The 15,439-nt window shown below is 45.8% G+C and overlaps 1 protein-coding gene across 1 annotated transcript in view; it reads right to left on the reverse strand.

Moving 5' to 3' along the window:
* Positions 1-15,439, reverse strand: part of LOC135974151 (serine/arginine repetitive matrix protein 2-like) — a 994,828-nt gene that overhangs the window by 672,106 nt on the left and 307,283 nt on the right. The gene's annotated exons all lie outside the window — the stretch shown is intronic.

Raw genomic sequence — 15,439 nt, forward strand, 5'->3', positions numbered from 1 at the left:
AAGTCAAGGGAGCAAGGGAAAATGGTGGGAAACAGGCTGGGAGGTGGTGTGAACACCATTTTCAGTGACATTATTGGCCCGCTGGGAGGATTTGAGGACTGGCACTGGCCCTAAGGTAAATTGAGTTTGAGACCCCCGGTCTTCTGGGTGGTGGTCTGCTTTGGCTAAGCCTCTAGATTTTCTTAAAAGACTCTGTCCAAGTGACAGTAGCTCTTGGCAGTTTTCTTTTAATTGGAACATTGGCCACAGTGAATGTGACCCAAAATGTCTTGTCTGCTCCAAGATCATCCCATAATTCCATAAACTGGAGAGCTGCTCAGGTTCAATTATGGAAAGTATTGATTAGCAGCTGCACTTTTTAAATGTTCTTGCAGAATAGTTTCAGGTTCAAGTTGGGATTTGGGTGATAGCATCACCTAGCACTACAGTATCAGGAGGATAGGGGAAAGAAATTCTTAATTTGCACTATTAGGATTTTAGCAAATGGCCTTGCCCTTGCCAGACCTGAAGTATTAGAATACATTTGCTGAGGCAAAACAATGGCACTCTCTTTTTAACACTAAGCCAGTGGCACCCTGGCCAGTGGCATCTTCATTTGCAGGCTGTTGGGGCCTGCCTGTGAATTCTGATCTCTATAACAAGGTTTCTCAAACTTCAGTACATCATGACCCTCTTCTGACAACAAAAATTACGACATGACCCCAGCCTGAGCCCCAATACCCGGGGGCAGGGAGGAAGCGAAGACAAAGCTTGAGGGCTTCAGCCCTGGGCAGTGTGGCTCTGATTTCTGCTTCATCCCCAGAGTTCTGTGGGAGCCTGATTGCATCTCTATGGTTGTGCTAAATAGATAGGGAATACCTCCTTGCTCTGTGTCCTCTTTCTGGAGAGAGCTCTGCACAGTTATTTTCCAGTTAAAGTACCAAGGTGGTTAACAGTGGGCAGAAGGTCCTAAGTTGCCTCCCATCTTGATTTGTTTCCACAGGACTGTGCCCGTAGATTGGTAACTTCCATTTATTCTACTGCCACAATCTCCCCCCATGGTGAGGGCTTGTCTACACACACATGTTGCACCAGTATCATTGACACTGAGTTAGTTAAAGCCATACAGCTATTTCAGTGGGATGTATTCACACTGCTGTGCTTATGCCATAGTATGGCACAATCCTTATATGCCTGTAGCAGCACGCTGCACTGATGTGAGCAGTGCAGTGTGGGTGGGTATCCCAGAGTCCCTTGGACCACCTGAGCAAGGAAGTTCAGAAAGGTTGCCAGGCAGGTCAATAGAGCTCGCTCCAATAACCAACATTTCTCCCCAAGTTTCTTTTGTTAAGGACCCAAAAGGGAATGATGGGTGGAATAGCCTGTCCTCTCATTATTTTGTCCACCAATTAGACCTAGTTTGCAGCCCACTAATTTTAGTTCATTGATTTCCAGTTCCACGATGTTTTTGTTTACCAGGCACAATCTTCCCATCGTTATCTCCTGTTTGTAGTCCTTGAATAACAATGGCAATCCTTTTTGTTTGGACTAATTTGGTTTTTGTCTCTCTTTTGCACCTTTTTCCATCCATATTTGTCGTTACAGGTTATTGTGGTGTTAATCTTGGGGTTTTCTGCTGTTATCATTTGATGGTTATTGTCGGGCTTCCCATCGTTATCTCCTATTTGTTGTCTCACCTTTGGGGGTGCCTGCCTCACCGCTGAGGTCGTCAATGCTGCTAACATGTTTGGCATCGGATACAGTGGATGTTTTCTGATTGTCTCCTGGTCTTTCCAAGTCTCTCACTTTTTCTTGACCATCTGGACATTTGTGATGGCTTTCACACCTTATCTTTTCCTGATGCATGCATTCCTCATTCACATAAACAATCTTTTACAGAAACCTTCAGAAGTATACAGACAGCAGTATTTTATATTCAGCAGAATACATTGTAAATCAAGCCTTGCTAAATCTTATAACTAAAACAATTCACATTGGGGCTTCAGGCCCTCAACATTCCTCTAATCTCCTTAACGTAGACACCATACAAGATCCTGTCTCTTACTTTCTAAACCTTAAAACAAGAAATGTATATTTAACTAGAGTGCCTAATTTGTAATACATATAGGAAACCATAGTAGACATTATAACTTATCCTAAAACAAAAGGGTGACCATAATCAGTCATAAGGATTGTTCTGGTCTGTCATTCCTTTCTGCTATTCAAAAAGGATGGCTGGCAGGATGAAATCAAATCATACATTAATTCTCATAGTACAATTATAAAATCCTGCTCCTACACCTAGGCCTCACTGAACACTGACAAAGGCGTAACTGGTTTGCAGCTCACCTCTGTGTTAGAATTGTTAAAATAGGGATTAGATTTATAGAGCTATGTTTGGACTTTATGAAATGCATCAATTTCCCAGGTTATACGAAGTGTTCACGCTGTAACTATAAAAGCGCTTGCTATGAAACTGGAAACCCCCACAGTCAGGAGAGAAGCATTGCCAAGCGTGAAATACTGCCACAAGAGTTGTCATCTCCTGCCCAACAGAACAAGACCAATAGACACCAGACCAACCATTGTGGAATATCAGTGGATAAAAGACTTTGTTGATTGTTTCCCCCACACCCATGAAGTGTGGTGACGACGCAGGAAAGGAAACAGAACGCCAGGTCTGTGGTAGCCGAGAAGCCCCTCTACCTCCAGGAACTTTTCCTGGGGCTTTTATTCTTTACACTTCCCTGCTTACAACGCTTCTCATTGGTACAAATCTTGCGCATAGAAAAGCCAGGCAGTATACATGCACATAAGATAACGAACCCATCTCTTGAGCGCGTGAACACCAGCTGCGAGGGTACAATCAAATCAGCCAAATAAGTTTCCCAAACACAAACGCTGGATTGAAGGTCACTCCTGCCTCGTAGCCATGGGAGCAGTTTGCTGCGCCTGTGGGCTGACGATTCGGGAGCTATGCATCCCTACATCCCCCCCTGTTTTATTTTATAGATGTGGTGTTTAAACAAAGCACCTTCGCAGGGTAGCATGCACAATGTCACTAGATTAAGTATACACTAAGCAAAACAGCAAAGCAAAACGCCAATCCCATAAGGCTTGACCAATTGCCAAACACCCCCCACGGGGTTTGTAAGTAAAACAATTAGCTACTTTGGCACAAGTATTATTGGCATAATTTGCTACAAAGGGGGTATAAAGCTATACCTAATCAATACTCTATTATTGCAAATTGAGTGGTTTGCAAACAGGAACAAGGCAGGTACTTAACAGACCTTGCATTTATACTTTTCATTACAGAAATAATGAGGGACAGCTGCATTTTGTTATACATAGGCCATCTTGATATCTTAATTCCTTACTTGTTTTGACTCTTGCCAACATACAATATTTTCTAGACCTTATCTACACAAGGTCACAATAACTTCTCACACAGTACTTTCTCACCCGCCTCACACAATCCTCGCTTCTACAAATCTCGCGTTATCAGGGTTACAGTTAGCCTGACTCTTACTAACAAACTGTCATGCATAGCAGTTCTTTTCTGACAGTTCTTTCTCTGCTTCCACGACCCCCCCCCCCTTTTTTTTTTTTTACTTCTAGTACAACAAACATTCTTAAATCTCTATTTGCATTAAGCCCTGGACTTCAAATTCTACATCAGATGCTTCAATCTTAGGGGTTCTGATTGGATATAATGACAATGCATGATTAGCATAAATATGAAAGGTATTACTATTATTACGTCTTTTACAACAATGATAACATAATCCTAAGCTAACTAATAGCAACACAAGCAATAACATTCCCATAACAATAATATAATGGGGCTGTTGTACAATCTTAATCATAAAGCACAATACATCCTACTTAGTACATAAAATGGATACTCTATAAGCTGTCTGGAAAGCATACTTTTCAACTTAATATATATTATAAAGCATGTGAATTTGCCCTTGTACTTCAGAGATTTTCGGAATCTCTGGTAACAGTGAAAACAAATTCTGAAATCAGATACTAAACTAGTCCAATTAAAGGGTATCTGGAACCTAAGGGCTACTTGAAAAACTCTATCTGCAGGCCAGTAAATAATATGATTGCCTGCAGTGGTAATGAGATTAAAATGTATGTCTTGCAATGTGGAGGCTTTAACATACACACAGCTATCATTAGCTTAAAAGAGTAAGTGTCCTGTCAGGGTAGTTCCTTGTCCACTACCCTTCCAGCAAACGTAGTCATAAACAGTGACAACTTCTCCTGGCTTCAGTTTACATATACACTGAAGCTGTGGGGGTTCTAACGGCCAAAATGTCCATTGACTCCCTAACCCCATCCAAATGTCAGATGTAATCTCCGGAGCACTTACTAAAATCAATTGGGCATACCAGGTAGTCTAATTTCCCAGATGTCTTGGTGAATTACCCAATCCCACATGCATCCTCCCTATGGACCCGGCAGGATTCGGTATGTGGGAGCCCACACCCCCTCAACCGGTCCATATGCTTGGAAGGAGCACTGAGAACGTCTGCACTTCCACCCAGAAAGTCTCCAAGTATGTCTTCATGCCACAGATCAGATGGTACTCCTGATGTGTCTGTAAGGGCAGTGGGCCAAGCCTGATGCTCTAGATCATTTCGAATGGCCATTAGCTAGTCATTCCGGAAATCCTGAATGTATGAACATGCTAGATCCCACTGCAATGCCTTCCCAGCCTCAGTGATATTCAATACCATCTCTGTCAGCAACTTCTGGGTCATTGTCTGTATTTGGATGTGTTACAGGGGTAATAGTGTAATAGAGGAGATGGCAGGGGCAATGGCAACAAGGTGCCTTTGGTACTTATCATTTAAAATCCAATTAGGGAGGGCAATACATGCTGAAGGACTTATCCAAAACACAGGGCGCAGCCTGTAAAATAAACCTTAAAATCTAATCAATACCACGTTCCCAAGCATGGGTCCCACAAGTTTCTTTCTGCTAGGGTATAATTCTTTGTTTCTTCACCAGGGCCAGTTCTTAATGTCTTTTGTAGTCAGGAATTCCTGGACTTTATGGTTTCAATTAAGCAAGTGTTCCTTCTTCTCTTTTCCTGAAACAGTGTGGTTTAGCATCATGTAGGGGAGAGGTTACTAGCACATCACCCTATAATGGTTTTGCTTCTTCTAGAAAAATTCAAAGCAACAGTAGGTCTGTCAGTGGACAAGGGAGAGGTTACTAGCACTTCACCTTGTTCTCTTTCCCTGCTGTCCAGGAGGCACAGCAGAGCTAGCAGGAGAAATAGGCTGATTAGCAGCTGGAGAATCCTCTCCAGGTGGAGGGGTCTTTTTGCAGTGCGAAGCATGGGTCCAGGTGGGCAGTCCTTGGCACTTCACAGCAGTGTTGGTGGTTAACAGGACTTGGAAAGGGCCTTTCCAGTGTGGAGCCAAAGCAGTCTTTCGTTGATGGACTTTACATAGACTCCGTTTCCTTGTTTCAATAAACGGCAGGGCTGCTAGGGTCTTTGGGTAGCACTTCTTTTATCTGTGAGAAAAAAACCTAACACATTTCATTAGTGCCTGGCATTGTTTTACAAATCTCAGTTGTTTGGGCACATTCAGGCCCCCCCTTTTCGTGGCTGTCAGCCAGGTCTTATCTTTGGACTGAGCTTGCTAGCTATTTTTTCCTCAGTTAACTCATTCCGTGCTTTTTCCTCTTCTCCCTTACTCGGCTTCTTTTAACCTACAAAGGAAACTTTCACTCTTCACTTATACACTTTTTTCCAACAATGAACGCATACACATTGCCATTATACAGTACATTAGTCTTATTATTCAATGTATGCCATGTACACTCTTCCAGTAAAATAACTATATTACAGAGCTTTGGAGCAACAAACCGGGACAAGCACACCCACTTTTGAGGAGTTCACTCGGTACAACCTCAGGTGTCTAATCGCTTTCCTCCCTCCCCAGCTCTCTGGCTAGAAATCTGAGGTAGCCAGAAGGATCCCATGGGCAATATGGGGAGTGGGTTAACCTTCCATGTCCTTGTTTCCAAAGACGGTTGGTATTCAAATTTTAACAACAATTTTGCAATTAAAAATCTGGCCAATGAAGTTTCTTTTTCTTACTTAAGCAAATATATCAGACTTTAGTATATCACATTTTCCTGATTTATCCAAACACTTTGTATTCCAAGATGAATAAAACAAGTATCTGCTTTTTGATTTAACCCTTCTATTTAAATTTGAGCTAGACTGTCCTATGAAAATATTAAACCCAACAATTCTGGCCACAAGACAAACATCACAAGACAGGACAAAGAACACAAAAATAATTCCTATTGTACCAGTAAATGCATGGTACATCGAATGCTATTCAGCTGGCATCCGTTTTCTCTGATGATCTGAAAGACAAAAGAACCGAGGTCTACCCCTTCTGGGCAGTCAGTCATTACTTAAAATATTTCCTTTATATACACATACTCTTGTTGATTTTAGGCAAAACAGAGAAATCACCACATATTTCCTTGTATTTGTTTCATATGCAGCCCAGGTTTCAGTGGCTACTACCTTATTAGTTAGAAAATTGCATTAATACAGATGCTTTCTGGCTTGCTTCCAGATCCAAAGCTATCCACGGCTTAAAGATTCTTACTTAAAAAGGGACACAATTAACTTTCCCGGACTTTTGATTGCCTTTTACTTCTTTACAGTGATTTAAACAAGACAACACAACCTATATTGGTAGGTTTGCATTTCTTATACCTCTACTACAATATATACTGCACGTGTTTTCCGCAATTCAATTTCCACAACACTAGCCACATCAATTTCTACACAAGGTGTAACTATTTCTTTTTGAACACCGGGTAAAGGCCATTTACTTAACATATAATTCAAAGAGCTATCCTTAGAGGGTTTTACCAGAGAGTGTCTCCTTATCCTATTAGGACTCACCTTATCGGCGCACGAACCCCAGGGGCTGCGGTGAAGCAGAGAAAAGGGGTGAAACACCCCGTTGGCGCCGTTCCCAGTTCGCCGCAGCCGTCCGGAGTCCAATGTCCGAGCCAGGAGAGTCCCGGCGGAGTCACCAGAAACTGTTACCGAAATATCGGGTCCACCTGGCTGAGAGCCAATAACAGCCAGACAGGGATAAGGAGGAGTTGCTTTATTCTGCAGAATAAAGGAGAGCTTTGCACCTTGGTACAAAAACTCTGTCTCATACACATTTTACCGTTCCAGTTATCATCCTGGGGATTTGAAATCCCCATGCCTATAATTACTTACTCCTTTCCTTCCTCTATGCCCTCAAAGTTTCCAACCTGTTTTCCAGTCATGAAGCCATACCGACCTGCAGTCCGGATACCAGGGGCACTGGCGGTCTATTTCCCTTAGGGGGTCCTCAATATGAGCGACCGGGACAACGATGCATGATCGCTGCCGTGTAATCTTGAACTCTCTTGTGTGCTCCTTCTGGGCACTGGAAAGTTCGACCCCCATACTCACGAATAAGGGGCGGCAAACAGCCGCGGGCGCGCTCGGCATATCCAGCCGGTGAGTATGGGGTCGTCACGTCGGGGTCACCAGCTGTGGTGACAACGCAGGAAAGGAAACAGAACGCCAGGTCTGTGGTAGCCGAGAAGCCCCTCTACCTCCAGGAACTTTTCCTGGGGCTTTTATTCTTTACACTTCCCTGCTTACAACGCTTCTCATTGGTACAAATCTTGCGCATAGAAAAGCCAGGCAGTATACATGCACATAAGATAACGAACCCATCTCTTGAGCGCGTGAACACCAGCTGCGAGGGTACAATCAAATCAGCCAAATAAGTTTCCCAAACACAAACGCTGGATTGAAGGTCACTCCTGCCTCGTAGCCATGGGAGCAGTTTGCTGCGCCTGTGGGCTGACGATTCGGGAGCTATGCATCCCTACAATGAAGCTTGTACAATGCTGGTCCTATCACATCTTGAACTCTGGGGAAGGGAATAAAAATCCCTGTCAAGAAGAATGTGTCATCCCTACGCTGCTTTGACTTCAGGGAGAGAATAAGATTTCTAAGCATAAGCAAGGGATCCCTGGCTGTTTAGCTGGGGTTAGCCCTAAAGGACATAGAGAATTTGGGATATTACAGCAGCTGCTATTACTTTTTGAAACCTAAGCCTATAACTCATGTGTTTACCTTATTTAACCTTGTAAATAACTCTCATTTCTTTTTTAAGTTAATAAATCTTTAGATAGTTTATTATAGGACTGGTTACAAGCGTTGTCTTTGGTGAGAGATCTGAGGTACAATTGACCTGGGGTAAGTGATTGGTCCTTTAGGACTGGGAGTAACCTAAGTCTTGTTATGATTTTTGGTGTAAAGGACCATCTATCACAACAGACAAATTTGCCTGGGTGGCAAGATAGACTGGAGTACCCAAGAAGACTGTCGGTAGCTCCATGGATAGGTTACTACAGTGCTTGAAGAGTTCACTCTTGGTTGGAGAAATCTAAGTATAGAACTCATACCCAGATTGGGGTTTGTGCCTGGTTTGTAAGAGTCTGCCCAGAGGTTGGTACTCACATTTGTGAGCTACTCCAGACAACTTGACACGTGTAGTATGTTAAATTAATCACTTTTAAGAGTGTTGGCAGGAAGACAGTATTATATATCAATATATTTAATGCTTTAGAGCTTCCATAAAAATATTCCCCCAATAAGTGAAGTACCAGGACAGTAAAATACGTTAGGAATTGTGCATTCAATACTAATGGGAATAGAAGGGCAAAAGAACAGGGGATTTGCAGTTTTGGCTGAGTATGAGTTCACAGATTGTAGTAATATGAAAACCCTGATTTATTTACAGCTAAGTGTTGGTCACAGACAATGCCAGAGTGACATTAGCCCCACTGAAGACAATGCACTTCTGAAAAGTTACAGCTGTAATGTCACAGGAATAAGTGCACTGCTAAGCAGCCTTAGGACAGTGGTTTTCATAGAATCATAGAATATCAGGGTTGGAAGGGACCTCAGGAGGTCATCTAGTCCAACCCCCTGCTCAAAGCAGGACCTAATCCCCAACTAAATCATCCCAGCCAGGGCTTTGTCAAGCCTGACAACGCTTTTTCATTTGCAGACCCTTAATAAGTTTCAAATGGAGGTTCAGAGCCCTTTGGAAATCTTAGCCAAAGTCTGTGGACTCCCAGGGGTCCACGGACCACAGGTTGAAAACCACTGCCTTCAAATATTGGTGGGAAGGGAGCTGCCTCTGGCAGATTTTAAGTCTGTGAGCCTGCTTAGATCCACAGGAAAAGAGTGCTATCCCAGTCCTGCAGACATAAAGGAATTTACTGTCTGTGTGTGTGTGGTTAATGGGTGAATTGGGGTGTGATAGCTAAGCCAGTAGTCCTGTAAGAACAGATTCCCTGCCACTTAAGATAAAGCAGATTCTTTTTTCTGTCAGCAGAATAGGATCTGTGAAACAGATGAGCAGTACATATGACCATACATATAACCTATTTACTTCTCAGAGATGTAAAGCTAAACTTAGGGTATGTCTACACTACGGGATTAATCCGAATTTATATAATTCGAATTTGGGAAACAGATTGTATAAAGTCGAAATGTATGCGGCCACACTAAGCACATTAATTCGGCGGTGTGCATCCAAGTACCGGGGCTAGCGTCGATTTCTGCAGCGTTGCACTGTGGGTAGCTATCCCATAGCTATCCCATAGTTCCCGCAGTCTCCCGCGCCCATTGGAATTCTGGGTTGAGATCCCAGTGCCTGATGGGACAAAAAACATTGTCGCAGGTGGTTCTGGGTACAGCCTCACCTCCTCCCTCCCTGCATGAAAGCAACGGACGGCAGACAACCATTTCGCGCCTTTTTTCCTGGGTGAACCCTGCAGACTCCATACCACGGCAAGCATGGAGCCCGCTCAGCTCAAGACAGCAGTCATGAACATTGTAAACACCTCGCGCGTTCTCGTGGAGTTTATGCTGAGCCAGGACCAGAAAAACGAGGCGAGGAGGCAGCGGCGGCGGCAGCATGATGAGGACATGGACATGGACATGGACACGGACACAGAATTCTGTGAAACCACGGGCCCCGGTGCTTTGGAGATCATGTTGTTAATGGGGCAGGTTCTATCCATGGAACGCCGATTCTGGGCAAGGGAAACAAGCACAGACTGGTGGGACCGCATAGTGTTGCAGGTGTGGGATGATTCCCAGTGGCTGCGGAACTTTCGCATGCGTAAGGGCACTTTCATGGAACTTTGTGACTTGCTGTCCCCTGCCCTGAAACGCCAGAATACCAAGATGAGAGCAGCCCTCACAGTTGAGAAGCACGTGGCGATAGCCCTGTGGAAGCTTGCAACGCCAGACAGCTACCGGTCAGTCGGGAATCAATTTGGAGTGGGCAAATCTACTGTGGGGGCTGCTGTGATGCAAGTAGCCAAAGCAATCACTCAGGTGCTGCTACGAAAGTTAGTGACTCTGGGAAATGTGCAGGCCATAGTGGATGGCTTTGCTGCAATGGGATTCCCTAACTGTGGTGGGGCGATAGATGGAACCCATATCCCTATCTTGGCACCGGAGCACCAAGCCACCGAGTACATAAACCACAAGGGGTACTTTTCAATGGTGCTGCAAGCACTTGTGGATCACAAGGGACGTTTCACCAACATCAACGCGGGCTGGGCGGGAAGGGTTCATGACACTCGCGTCTTCAGGAACACTACTCTGTTTAAAGGGCTGCAGCAAGGGACTTACTTTCCGGACCAGAAAATAACCGTTGGGGATGTTGAAATGCCAATAGTTATTCTTGGGGACCCAGCCTACCCCTTAATGCCATGGCTCATGAAGCCATACACAGGCAGCCTGGACAGGAGTCAGGAGCTGTTCAACTACAGGCTGAGCAAGTGCAGAATGGTGGTAGAATGTGCATTTGGCCGTTTAAAAGGTCGCTGGCGATCGTTACTGACTCGCTCTGACCTCAGCCAAAGAAATCTCCCCATTGTTATTTCTGCTTGCTGCGTGCTCCACAATCTCTGTGAAAGTAAGGGGGAGACCTTTATGGCGGGGTGGGAGGCTGAGGCAAATCGCCTGGCTGCTGATTACGCGCAGCCAGACACCAGGGCGATTAGAAGAGCACACCAGGAAGCGCTGTGCATCAGAGAAGCTTTGAAAACCAGTTTCATGACTGGCCAGGCTACAGTGTGAAATATCTGTTTGTTTCTCCTTCATGAAAACCTGCCCCCTTTATTGACTCATTTTCTGTAAGGAACCCACCCTCCCCCTTCCCCCAGCTTGCTTTCAAACCAAATAAAGTCACTATCATTTAAAAATCATTTATTCTTTATTAATAGATTAGAAAAAGAGGGAGAGAACCCGGGTGGGATTTGGGAGGAGGATCGGTGGGAAGGAAAAGGCCACTAAAAAAAGGTTAAAAAAATGACAGCCTTTTGCTTGGGCTGTCCACTGGGGTGGAATGGGAAGGTGTACGGAGCCTCCCCCCCCCCCCCCGCGTTCTTACACGTCTGGGTGAGGAGGATATGGAACATGGGGAGGGGGGAGGGGGGTACAGGGGCTGTAGCGGCAGTCTGTTTTCCTGCAGCCGTTCCTGAAGCTCCACCAGACGCCGGAGCATGTCTGTTTGCTCACGCAACAGCCCCAGCGTTGCATCCTGCCTCCTCTGATCTTCCTGCCGCCACCTCTCATCTTGAGCGTCTCTCCTCTCCTCACGTTGGTCCCTCCTGTCCTCATGTTGGTCCCTCATGTCCTCACGTTGGTCCCTCCTGTCCTCACGTTCACTGGCTTCTTTCCTATACTTTGAAACCGTTTCCTTCCACTCATTCAGATGAGCTCTGTCACTGCGGCTGGATTCCATAATTTCTGCAAACATCTCGTCTCGCGTCTTCTTTTTACGACGCCTTATCTGTGATAGCCTTCGGGATGGAGGAGGGATGCTTGAGGAATTTGCAGCTGCTGTAGGGAGGGGAAAAAAGAGAGAATTGTTTAAAAAGATACATTTTGCAGAACAATGCTTATACTCTTTCACGGTGACCAACACTATTCACATTACATAGCACATGTGATTTCTGTGCAAGGTCGCATTTTGCCTCTTAATACTGAGTGCCTGTGGCTTTGCTGCTAGAGATCACAGGTCCGGGCAACAGAATTCGGCTTGCATGCGGCCATGGTAAGCCATTGTCTTACGGCTTCTGCGCCCTCCTTTCCCACATACCAAGCAAAGCCCGTAGAGTGCTGCGGTTTTTCTGTTAACATTCAGCAGCAACAGAAAACAAACTAACCACCCCACCCCACCCCTCCCGCCATAAATTCTCTGGGATGATCACGGTACCCCTCCCCCCACCGCGTGGCTGGTAACAGGGAAGATCCCTGCTAGCCAAACGCGAAAAGCTCAGGGCCAATTTCCCATCTGCGCTTGGCTAACTGCAGGGAAGGATTTATTTTCAGCCACAGGCAAACAGCCCAGTAGGAACGGCCACCTCTGTCCCCTTAATTAAGTTCCCGTATTTCAACCAGGTTACCATGAGTGATATCACTCTCCTGAGGATTACACAACAAGATAAAGAACGGATGTTGCTTGAATGCCAGCAAACACCAGGACCATACGCTGCCAGGCTTTGTCAGGCAATGATACCAGATTACTTGCTGCAAGCATGGCGTGGTCAAGTGTCCTACCATGGAGGACGGAATAAGGATGCACTGCCCAGAAACCTTGTGGCAAGGCTTTTGGAGTACCTCCAGGAGAGCTTCATGGAGATGTCCCTGGAGGATTTCCGCTCCATCCCCAGACACGTTAACAGACTTTTCCAGTAGCTGAACTGACTGCGAATGCATCCCAAGTCCTCAGGGCAAAGTAATCATTAAAAACCGTTTGCTTTTAAAACAAGTTTTATATTTTAAAAGGTAAACTCACCTGAGGTCCCTTCCATGGGGTCAGGGTCTTGGATACTGGCTTGGGAGGGTTTGGAGGGTACTTCAGTCAGGCTGAGAAAAAGATCCTGGCTGTTGGGGAGAACGGAGTGCTGTGTGCTCTCTGCAAGCTCCTCCTCCTCCTCCTCCTCCTCCTCTCCCCCATCGGCAGAATCCTCAGGTGTAGCTGATGAGACTAGCCCCTACCCGGAATCCACGATCACAGGTGGGGTAGTGGTGGCGGCCCCCCCTAGAATTGCATGCAGCTCGGCGTAGAAGCGGCATGTCCGCGGCTCTGACCCAGAGCGACCGTTTGCCTCCTTTGTTTTTTGATAGGCTTGTCTGAGCTCCTTGACTTTCACGCGGCACTGATCTGAGTCCCTATTGTGGCCTCTCTCCATCATGCCCTTGGAGATTTTTTCAAAAGTTTTGGCATTTCGTCTTTTAGAACGAAGTTCTGCTAGCACTGAATCCTCTCCCCATATAGCGATCAGATCCAGTACCTCCCTCACGGTCCATGCTGGTGCTCTTTTTCGATTATCGGCCTGCATGGTTACCTGTGCTGATGAGCTATCTGTGGTCACCTGTGCTCTCCACGCTGGGCAAACAGGAAATGAAATTCAAATGTTCGCGGGGCTTTTCCTGTCTACCTGGCCAGTGCATCCGAGTTTAGATTGCTGTCCAGAGCGGTCACAATGATGCACTGTGGGATAGCTCCCGGAGGCCAATACCATCGAATTGCGGCCACACTATCCCTAATTCGAAATGTTAAAATCGATTTTGGCGCTACTCCGCTTGTCGGGGTGGAGTACAGGAATCGATTTAAAGGGCCCTTTATTTCGGAATAAATAGCGTCGTTGTGTGGACGGTTGCAGGGTAAATTCGAATTAACGCTGATAAAACCGAATTAAAGTCGTAGTGTAGACCAGGCCTTAGATGTATGTAAAGTACTCTGAGATGGAAGTATTGAGACTATATTCCTGTACTAATGGTGAAATCCACATCTGCCTACAATTAGAGATGGCATCATATGATAAGCGAAAACAATAACTTTGAATGATCATTTGGAAATTACAAAGATATGGAAGAGAACTGCTTGGAAATCAAAAGCAACTCAAATGCTAAGGGAAATTGAAACTAGTGCCGCTCTCTAAAATGGAGAGGATCTTGGAGATCTTTTCTCTTCATGTATTCATTCTTTTTCGTTGAAACCTCCGTCCCTCCTCTGCCTAATTTTGGAGGTGAGTGTCCTAACCACTGAGCTCTTGGCTATTTGGGCATTGTGTCTGCCTTGCTGGTGTTTTTCATGAAAAATTTGGAAAGGTCTCATTTTGTTGTTCAGCATTGGACCAAAAACAGATTTTGCAACCTGTAAATATATTACAAAACAGAATTCTTGTTTTTCGGCCAGTGCTAATCACCGATTCATTACAATATATCTTTCTGAAACACCATTCAAGAGAACATTTAGACTTTACAGTTCCATGTGTTCACTGAGTGCCAGTTGTGTATTGGGTGGTGGTGCCTGTCTCTCTCCTTTTTTCTTTTATATAAATAAAATAATTTTCCATAAAAAATAATATTGCATGTTAAAAATGATCCAACTGCATAGAAAAGATGGACACTATAGTAAGATAGATGGGACTGAAGCAGGGGTGGGCAAACTACGGCCAGTGGGCCGGATCTGGCCCACCAGCTGTTTTAATCTGCCCCTCAAGCTCCCGCTAGGGAGCGGGGTCTGGGGCTTGCCCCGCTCCGGTGCTCCAGCCGGGGAGTAGGGTCGGAGGCCGCTCCACACAGCTCCTGGAAGCAGTGGCCTGCCCCCCTCCAGCTCCTACTCATAGGGGCAGTCAGAGGGCTCTGCTGTGCATGCCGCCTCTGCCCCAAGTGCCACCCCCACAGGTCCCATTGGCCAGGAACCGCAGCCAATGGGAGGTGCAGGGGGGGTGTCTGCGGCTGGGGCAGCGTTCAGAGCCACGTGGCTGCACCTCCACATAGGAGCCGGAGAAGGGACATGCCGCTGCTTCCGGGAGTCGCTTAAGGTAAGCGCCGGCCGGAGCCTGCACCCCCTGAGCCTCTCTCCATACCCCAACTCCCTGCCCCAGTCCTGATCCCCCTTTCCGCCCTCAGAATCCCTCGATCCCAGCCCGGAGCATCCTCCTGTTGGTGCCACTAGGCATAGCTACCAGGTAACTCGGGAGAGTGGAAGGCCAAAAGTGCCGATGAAGCTCTTTTGCTCTGGGCCTATCTGAACCCCCAAACTCCATCTTGGGAACTCTCACCTACTTCTTTATGCCAACTGCTTACATGCTCTGAAGTAGGCTGAAGCAGAAATGTAATGTCAGCTTTTTAGCAGATGGCTGCAGTTTCACTCCCACTAGCAGAAATAAGAGAGATAAGAAGCGGGGTAGTTAGTTTGCAGGCGTCTAACTCAAGGTCGCAAAGACTGAGAAAGTTTTCTCACAAGCTTATGTAGAGCTTATTGTAACAGTTGTCTGGAAGGGAGGGGTAAGGGGGAACAGCCAGACAAAG

This window comes from Chrysemys picta, chromosome 11, assembly GCF_011386835.1.
Source record: "Chrysemys picta bellii isolate R12L10 chromosome 11, ASM1138683v2, whole genome shotgun sequence".
In the NCBI taxonomy this organism is placed as follows: Eukaryota; Metazoa; Chordata; order Testudines; family Emydidae; genus Chrysemys; species Chrysemys picta.